Genomic DNA, 10,373 nt, shown 5'->3' with positions numbered 1-10,373 from the left:
GGGTTATGGCCACCATTGCATTATCAAGTAAATATGGGAGCCGGTTAGCATATGACACTGGAATTGGGATGAATTCTACAGGCTTCTTTGCTGGAAAATTCCTTCCTTGGTTGGTGTTTTGGCTTGTGTTAAGGGTGGTGTTTTGTGTTGGATGATTTAGGGGCGGCCTTTGTGGTTGATTTAGGGTTCTTGGTTGATAGGGTGGTGGATAATTAGAAGGGCTGATATTGACCGAGTATTGATATTGTTGAGTTGGTGGGGAATTTGGCCATGTAGGAACAACAGTCACAACATGGGTTCCTCCCTCCTTCTCATTCTCTTTATTTGCCCCAGGCTTTTTATTTATCAAAGCAGGATGATCAAATTTGCCTCTTTTTAGACCCACTTCGATCCTTTCGCCAGCAAAAACTAAATCGGCAAAGCTTGAAGGCGTGTAACCCACCATCTTTTCATAGTAGAACATTGGTAATGTGTCTACCATCATTGTTATAATCTCTTTCTCTGTCATTGGGGGCGCTACTTGAGCTGCCAGATCCCTCCACCTTTGGTTGTATTCTTTGAAAGATTCATGCCCCTTCTTGCACATGTTATGTAGTTGCATCCTGTCCGGAGCCATATCAGAATTGTACTAATACTACCTAATGAAGGCAACCATTAGGTCCTTTCAAGAATGGACTCGGGAAGGTTCTAGATTAGTGTACCAGGTGACGGTTCCCCAGTAAGACTTTCCTGGAAGAAATGTATCTTCAATTTTTCATCTTTTTCATATGCCCCCATTTTCATGCAGTACATCTTCAGGTGACTTGTGGGGCAAGTAGTCCCCTTGTATTTATCAAAATCCGACACCTTGAACCTTGGAGGGATGACGACGTCAGGCACTAGGCATAACTCTACCATGTCAGCAAAAGCATGATCTCCACCTCCTTCAATGGCCCTTAGCCTTTCCTCTATATGATCCAATTTTCCTTGTTCTTCCATAGCAGGAAGGACCCTCCCCGCCACAAAATGTAAGGGTCATGGTTGTGGGCGAAACTGAGGGCCCTCCAAAGTGTTTGGTAGGGGTACACCACCAACTGCTTGCCCCTCAGTGGCGTATCCGAGGCAAGGCTCAAAGTCGGCTAGATTGTGGTGGGGTATTTCATGTGTCTCCCCCATGGGTTGAGAGACATGTGCACGATCAAATTGAGGTTGTTGGCTTTCAATGAGTATGGGAGTGAAGTTATTCTCATCGGGAGTGTGCACCACATTGGGTGGTGTATAGTTAGGAGGTAAGCCATATGATGGGAAGGCATGCTTGTTCTGAACTTGCACAAAATGGGGGCCGCCCATACTTCCCAATTATTTGGTTGAGGTCAGATGGGGGAGTCGGGTCCACCTCAGAAACGGCATTGGTAGTGACAACTACAGCCGCATTGACCTCCATTAGCTTCTTCATGCTCATCATGGCCTCTATGTCAACCTTCATCCGCCCTTGCACCTCATCTACTTCACCCATTACTCTAGCTCTAGCACACGTTCGGTAAGGGCGCCATAAAGCGTGTTATTTCCTTTTGATTACAATGATTAATTCTGATTTCAAGGAAAGAATGCAATGAGCAATGCAACCAATGAAAAGCATGAATGTATGTGAATGAGGCATTGTCGAAGTATTGCAAATTTTACACAGGACACGGGGTTGAATCAATTTAGATTTTCATTAAAACAACATGGCCCCTCACATCTTGTCAAAGTGAAACTGGAAAGAACACATGGACATCACAGTCTTCAATTTTCTTTTGTAAATTGGCACAATTATGTGTTGGCAGTAGACAAAGAAATGATGTAACTTGATCCATCTTCTGCCCCAACTGTCGCAAGCTAGTTACTTCCATACTTGACCTTGACTTGATGAACCTTTTCTTAAAACATGTGCTTGGTTCAACCCCATAATCCAAGGAAAAGAAATTTTGATTGGCTATACTTCAACAACCTATCATAGAGATGAATGACCAGGGCATACTCATGATATGCATGGCAAATGTAATTATGAGATTGAGATGCCTGAAGAACCATCATTTTACTAGTTAACCATGCATTAGGTACCACATTCACATGATTTTCAATCATTTTTTTTAGAAATGGGTGTATAATCCTGTCGCAACCTACCCTTTTGCGGGCGAGCGAGGCGAGGCTCATGGGTGCGTCTTCCAAAGGAGTAAAATGCGCGGAGTTGCCACCAACATTTATTTGTGGAAACATTGGAAAAACCGAAGGAAAACGATCATGAAGAATATTCCATATTCGGGAGTTGTATTTACGTTTGAGGAAGGTATTAGCACCTCTCACGTTTGTCCCAAAGGACAACAACCTTAAATTTGAATTGTGTGAAATTGAGTATCTAAACTTTTATTTCTTTTTTAATTTTTGAGGTCGACAAAAGCAGGACTCTTGCTCCTACGTACCCTCCATCGAAGAGGAAATCAGACCTACGTAGTTCTTTCTAAAGGGCGAATCAAGCGATTCTTTTTACTTGGAAGGTGGTCCTTTTAAGGCGTTGGACCTTAAAATGATCCATTTTTACTTGGTGAGAAAAACCGAGGAATCGAACCTTAAAATCCTTTTTAGTGATTTTTTGCGGACGAGCTTGACATTGCGAGTTGATTTCAGCCTTAGTTTCACTTTAGTTATTAGTCACATCAATTAAGAAAGAGAAATCCCAAAGAGAAACGTCCGATTGATTTTTTTTGGTTTATTTTACTAAAAAATATTTTTTGATTATTATATTATTATTTTACCTCTTTTTGGTTTCCAATGTGGTTACGGCATGACCGAGCGGTTGGATTTCATTTTAACAGAAATTAACGGATATTACAATTCAAATGATCGGTGGAAATCTATTTTATTTTTTGATTAGGCGAGAAAATGACTTAAGTAAATGACTAAAGCACGTCAAAAAGGGGTTCGGAAAGTAAATGAAACGAAAATAAAAGTACGCGAAACAAATGGTGACCACCAAGGGTACATAGAATGAATTGAAAAGTTTGATTTCGGGAACTTACCAGTTGAAGACCGAAGAACGACGAAGAACGAATGACGAATGACGAAGAACGGTTGAAAATCTTCGCGAAATCACGCACGAAAATGTTACGGAAACGTTATGGAAGCGCCTTGGCTTGGATTTTCTTCACGGAAACAATTTTTCTCACTAATTTTAAGTGATCCCGAAATACCAGAAGGGCTGAACCCCTTTCTCCTTCACTCCTCCCTCTATTTTTAGGAAAATAGGGGAGGAGCTTGCCACCTAGCTCGCCCAAGCGAGCTCAGCTCGCCCAAACGAGCCAGTTTGCTTCCTCCAGAAGCAACCGCCTTCTGGAGAAACATCCTGGAAGGCCCAAGTGGGCATGGTTGCTATTTGCACCCTTTTTTTTACTAAATACAACCCCTTGCTTTTTTTGGTGATTCTTTTTCCGTAACGTTACGAAACTTTGCAAATTTTGTAATGATACTTGTTTCCTTTCTGTAAGGTTACAGGACCTTATGGGTCACGTAATTACTCCTTTTTTGGCTTTCGGAATGTTACGAAACCTCACGGATTGCGTAACAACGCCTCTTTTTGATTTCCGGCATGTTACGGAAACTCACGGATTGTGTATCAATGCTTCCTTTTGATCTCCGGTATGTCACGGAACTTCACGTATTGTGCAACAAAGGGTGCCAAGTACCTCGAAGCGATCAAACAAAGGTTGCATGCCATCAAACAATGGTCCCCGGACGAAATTAGGGTATGACAGTTGCCCCTCTTTACTTACCTTTTATCGGAGATAAGAGGAAAGCAAAGATAAAACACTAATTTCGTCCATCTTCGCCCTTTCCGTGATTAGTCAATGACAACTCCCGTCTCTCCTTCTTCTTTCTCTGCACAACACAAAACAAACACAAACAACAAAAACACCAATAACATAATACACACATATACACATGTTTGGCAAAGGAACCAATCAGGAAAATAACAAAAAACCATATTTCCCAGTCACCGGAGGCTCCACGCTTGATAACGGAGGACACATGAACAGTGCTAGGCAATCAATTCATGGGGCTCTGAATAGGATGGTGGAGGATACACGAACAGCGCTAGGCAATCAATTCGTGGGGCTCCAAACTCAATGGTGGAGGATGCATGAATGACAATCAATTCATGGGGCTCCGGGTAAGATTCGTTGGTGGAGGATGCATGAACAGCGCTAGGCAATCAATTCGTGGGGCTCCAGACTCGATTATGGAGGATGCATGAATGACAATCAATTCATGGGGCTCCAGATAATATTTGAGGGTGGAGGATAGACGAACAGCGCTAGGCAATCAATTCGTGGGGCTCCAGACTCGATGGTGGAGGATGCATGAATGACAATCAATTCATGGGGCTCCGGATAAAATTTGAGGGTGGAGGATAGACGAGCAGCGCTAGGCAATCAATTCGTGGGGCTCTAGACTCGATGGTGGAGGATGCGTGAATGACAATCAATTCATGGGGCTCCGGATAAGATTTGAGGGTGGAGGATAGACGAACAGTGCTAGGCAATCAATTCGTGGGGCTCCAGACTCGATGGTCGAGGATGCATGAATGACAATCAATTCATGGGGCTCCGGATAAGATTTCGGTCTTTTCCTCTTTGTTTATGTGTGGCAGGATATCGCCAGTTGAGAGCGACTTTGAACGACAATCCCAAAGAAAGAACTACTTCAAAAATGGTTTTTCCTTTGCCGGCGGTCATTTACCCTGCCGAAAAATTTATCTGGTCAAAAGATCTTCTATTCTCTTTCCTGGTTTCCTGTATTGATCTGGAATTATTCTGTTTTTCCTTCAATCTTTTTCTTTTTACTTTCTTTCGATCTTCGATCGGGAATCCTTCGTTTCCTTTTCTTTTCTTTCTTTTCATTTCTTCTTTTCCGATCTTTGATTGGGAATTCGGATTTTAGCATTCGTTATTTGCTCTCCCTTGAGAAGATTCTGCTGTCCTTTTCTTCGGGGGGAAGGATGAGGATTCTTTTCATGGGCCAATGTTCAAAGTAGCTTAAGGTTGTGTCTCAACATGGTCTTTTCATCGTGCGAGTCCGATTTTGATATCTGGGGCAAAACAAATTCGTGTGTCAAGGCGTCGGTCTCGGGTTGAATTTCCATATCATTTCCACGAGGCACGCGTAACAATGATGATTTGGAAACAACGTGCAAAATTAGTCATGGCTACAGCTAGGTTGTTACTCAAGCATCCAGTTTATGGGATCGTGATACTAAGGCTTGGGATTTACACAAGTAGACCCAATATTTCCAAATTATGTTCTTTCATCGGTTCAATGAATCCATCCATTCTTATCTCGGTTATTCTGGAAAATAAACTCTTAGCGTCAGTCTCTTGTTTCCAAAAGATATGTTTGCTCTCTATGAATGATTTATGCTTCCTATGACCATAACATGCCGACCTTCGAGGTCTTTCTTTCTTTTTCTTTTTGTTTCATTTTTTATGTTCGCAAAAACTATACATCCATCGCCATCTATGAGAAAGATTTTCTTTGTACACCTACATTCCTATACATGACGAACTTTTTCTGTATACACACGCATTAAAAACTCTTTCTCTTTATATCAACACGGTTTATACACAAAGTCTATTCCTGTTCAAAGATTTCTTTTTCATTTTTCAACATCCACTCGTGGTTTACACAAAAATTTCTTTATATACACTCGTTGCTCACACACAAGAATTTCTTTTCACACATTATTTATACACACAAAATCTTTCCATACATTTTTTATATAGACACGACATTTGTTCACAACGCCTCTTTCTTTTTTTTCTATTCTTAGCGTTATCATGATTTTTGTTCATTTTATTTTTAGGACGACGTTCCTAAAGGAAAACTCTACAAGGTTCTGGAATTTCAACAAACATTATCGACAATAACGAAGTAAGCATTAACGCAATAGTCCAAACAAAATGTATGCGAAAAACAAAAGACAATCGAAAAAAACAAAACAAACGTTAGTCCCTCAAGTTATAAAAAATGAAAATGATATGTAATAGATAAAAGAGGAAATATAAAAGAGAATATGAATCTGGGGATCTCCTGATCACGTGGCTCCACTCCCTCCCAAGAAATCGAGTAAATCTGTCATCTCCTCATCCATGCAGGCCTCCTCTGCATCGCCGGGAGCCTCTACGGGCGCCTCCCCTGCCTAGGCCTCAGGCCAATATCCGGGCCATGCAACCTCAGCCCTGAACTGATCTGGAGTAGGGCACGCAAAAGGAGCGAAACCCTGGCTCTGTTGACTGATGCTGGGCTGGTAGAGACACATATGTATCTGCACCTGCCCCCTGTGGTTGGCTGCCTGCTGGCGAACCAAGTGCTGTAAATACCGTTCCGTGTCAAATGACCCAGTTGGGTCAGCCTGATGAGGTGGTGGCGGCGCGCCTGCGGCCTGTGGTGCATCACCCTGTGCCTGTCTAGGCGTGCAATACTTCTCAATGAAGGTCCGGGTGATCGACGGTCAAATCACTTTACTAGGTGTGATGGGAACCCCGAATGACTGGCAGAGACCCATGATCAATGCTGGAAACCCCAGGGCCCTGTTAGACTTATCTAGGTCTAGAGGGTGCCTGGTAGGTGACATACCTGCAAATAAATAAATGGCGTCAGCGATCAACTGAGCCACATGGACGCTCATCCGTGTCAGGATGGCATACACCAGCTGACACTTCAGCAGAGGGAGGTCGGAGTTATGATCGCTGGGCAGGACGTTGCTGAGCAACAACGTCATCCACATCTGGGTCAAGGTAGTCATGCTGGTGAGCATGATCCGCACCCGCCTCACGGCAACGGTCCGGGCAAAATCCTGACCCGGTATGAATAACAGTTGGGTAATGGCCTCCTCGTCAAATCCATCGGCCCGGTTCCTTCTCTGACTAAACTCGCACTCCTGGCCCTCCTCTAACACTAGCGGGTCACCCAAGAACTGGCTGAGGGCGTCTGCATCAAAAGGAATCCACTGGCCCCTTACCCATGATCGCATGTCCCGCACGCCCTCCTCCGTGGGCCAAGCATTAGTGTAAAACTCTAGGACTATATCTGGGTCAAACTTAGCCATGGGAGTGACCAGCGACGTCCAACACCGGCGAGCTATCTCTTCCTGAAAATCTGTGTACTCATCGTCCCTGAGCTGGATGCGTCTCTCTCGGTGAAACGACCATCCTTTGATGGCCTCGAAACGCTGCTGGTGCTCTGTGCTCCTGAAACGATGGCTGTCAAACTCAGGAGCGGCGCTGGTTCCTTCGGCCGCAGCATCCCTCCTAGATCTCTTTGCGGAGAGCTTCCTCGGTGGCATTTCTTGTTGGAGATGAATAATAGAGCAAAATGGAATAAAAAAACGTGAAAAATCATGACCTAGGGGCTGCAAAATTGGTGATTCCCGTAGCCTTCTTTTTGAATGAGGGGGGAGGGGGAAGAGTTTTTGGTGCAGAAACCTTCCCCCTTCCCTTTTTTAACCCATTTTGTGCAGGGGTTGCTCGCCTAGGCGAGCTAACCTGCACTTTTTTTTTGGGAGGAAATAAGTAAGACTCCTATAGGTCAGCGTTTGCTTACTCGAAACCCCTAAGGGCAGATTAGGCATCTAATACTTACTTTATAGACACAACAACAATAACTACTGGAGATCTTTAAAGGATACTAGGCTGCTTTCCAGTGGCGCTTTTCGTTTGTCCCAGGCTAGGAAAAGGATGACGACCTATTGGTCATGACCCTAGCCTCTCCTTGCGTCTGTCCATAAGTACCTGAAAGTAGAAAACAAAAATGCATGGCAAATCGTGACTGTGTCGTCGTCTTACCTTGATTGGTTTCTGCCTTTAACCTTGTCTCGACCTCTGCCCGTTGCCTAAGACGATTCTGCCCCTGTTATCACAAAATATGCATGCGTATGTGTATGCATGAATGTTTTCAAATGCAATAATCTTCTTAGTGAAAGCTGGTTAGATTCAGTTTTAATTAAGCGCTTGGGGCACCCCATGAACTGAGTGAAAGGGCTCAGGTTATTACAAACTGCACATGGTTTAAAACCAAAGTGAGGACTGAAGCCTCAGACCCATGTTCTCTTCTTTTAAAGAACTATGACGAGACAATTACAGCGGACAAGAATCCCTGGAGGAAACCAAAAAGAACACACAAACACAAAAATAAAAAGAACATGCAGTGGTTTCCTCAATTGCCCCAGATTTCAAGCGTAATATCGCTTAACAACATCGGAGTTCACGGGCGAGGGTAGCTCCTCGCCATCCATGTTGGTGAGCACCAGAGGCCCCCCAGAAAAAGCCCTTTTCACAACGAAAGGTCCTTCGTAATTCGGGGCCCACTTCCCTCGATTATCTTTAACAGCGTGGCATATCTTTTTCAGGACAAGGTCCCCCTGATTGAACTTGCGCAGGCATACCTTCTTGTCGAACGCATTCTTTATCCTTTGTTGATACAGGTGCCCATGGCTCATGGCCGTCAAACGCTTACCTTCAATAAGGTTGAGTTGGTCGTAGCGTGTTTGAGCCCACTCTGATTCTTCTAGGCTCGATTCCACTAGTATCTTCTGGGAAGGGACCTCTACCTCAAATGGGAGTACCGCTTCCATCCCATAAACCAAGGAATATGGCGTTGCCCCAGTAGAAGTTCGTACCGAGGTTCGATATCCATGCAGGGCAAAAGGCAACATCTCATGCCAATCTTTGTATGACACTGTCTTCTTCTAAATAATCTTCTTAATGTTTTTATTTGCAGCCTCCACAACCCCGTTCATCTTTGGCCGATAGAGGGTGGAGTTATTATGCTGGATCTTGAAACCCCCGCACATTTCCTGCATCATTTTGTTATTCAGATTGGAGCCATTGTCAGTAATGATCTTCCTAGGAAGTCCGTATAAACAAATTAATTCCTTCTTTATGAATCTGACCACCACACTCCTCGTGACATTGGTATAAGAAGTCACTTCGACCCATTTGGTGAAATAATCTATCGCCACGAGAATGAAGCGATGACCGTTCGAAGCTTTGGGTTCGATGGCCCCAATGACATCTATCCCCCACATGGAAAAAGGCCAAGGGGCGGACATGACATTTAGAGGATGTGGCGGAACATTGACATTGTCTGCGTATGGTTGACATTTATGGCATTTCCTTACATGGGCGCATCAATCGCTTGTACAGGATGGTACCACTCACAAAGAAACCAGTAGCCAATCTCCTTAACGTTCTTTTGTCATTGTCGGAAATCCCTGGTGGATATTCTTTGTTCTTGACATACTGTTTGATGTCAAAATACCACGGTTTCCCATCTCGCTCCTCCTCTATCGCACAACAATGTGCCGGCTTGCCCCGAGATCTGAATTCAATGTACGACAGATCCCCGTGTAGGGCAAGTTGAAACATGGATGCCAAGGTGGCCAATGCATCGACCATTTGGTTCTCTTTCCGAGGTATGTGGTGGAAAGAAATGTCGTCAAAGAATTCGGCTAACTTCAAGATATGAGTTTGATAGAGTATCAACTTTTGATCCCTAGTTTCCCATTCTCCTCTCAACTGGCGTATTACCAAAGCCGAGTCTCCATACACTTTGAGTAGCTTCACGTCAAAATCAAAGGATACTTGAATCCCAAGGGTGCACGCTTCATATTCGGCCATATTGTTGGTACAATCGAAACCTAGCCTGGCCGTGAAAGGAATACATTGATCATCTGGGGATACAAGGACTGCCCCTACTCCATGGCCCAAAGCATTAGATGCCCCATCAAAACATTCCATTTGTCTATATCCTCGTGCGTCCGCTTTTCTTCGAATAGGGCCATGATGTCTTCATCCGGGAACTCAGGGTGCATCGGCCGATAATCTTGGAGGGGTTGTTGGGCCAAATAATCTGCCAAAGCGCTTCCCTTTATCGCCTTTTGGGTGACGTACACAATATCGAATTCAGATAGTAGTACCTGCCACCTAGCGATTCGTCTTGTGAGGGCTGGCTTCTCAAAGATGTATTTCACGGGATCCATTTTGGAAATAAGCCACGTGGTATGACTGAGCATGTACTGCCTAAGATGATGTGACGCCTATACCAAGGCACAACACGTCCTTTCGAACATTGAGTAATTCATCTCATAGGCGGTAAACTTCTTGCTTAAATAGTAAATTGCTTGTTCCCTTTTCCCAGAGTCGTCGTGCTGACCCAACACGCACCCCATAGACTCGTCTAACACAGTCATGTACAAGAAAAGAGGTCTTCCTGTTATAGGTGGCATGAGCACCGGGGGATTTGCGAAGCTCTGTTTGATTTTTTCGAAGGCCTCTTGGTTGTCGCTGTTCCACTGGACCGCC

The sequence above is a fragment of the Glycine soja genome, chromosome 2, assembly GCF_004193775.1.
Source record: "Glycine soja cultivar W05 chromosome 2, ASM419377v2, whole genome shotgun sequence".
NCBI lineage: Eukaryota > Viridiplantae > Streptophyta > Magnoliopsida > Fabales > Fabaceae > Glycine > Glycine soja.
This window is presented reverse-complemented; position numbering follows the sequence as displayed.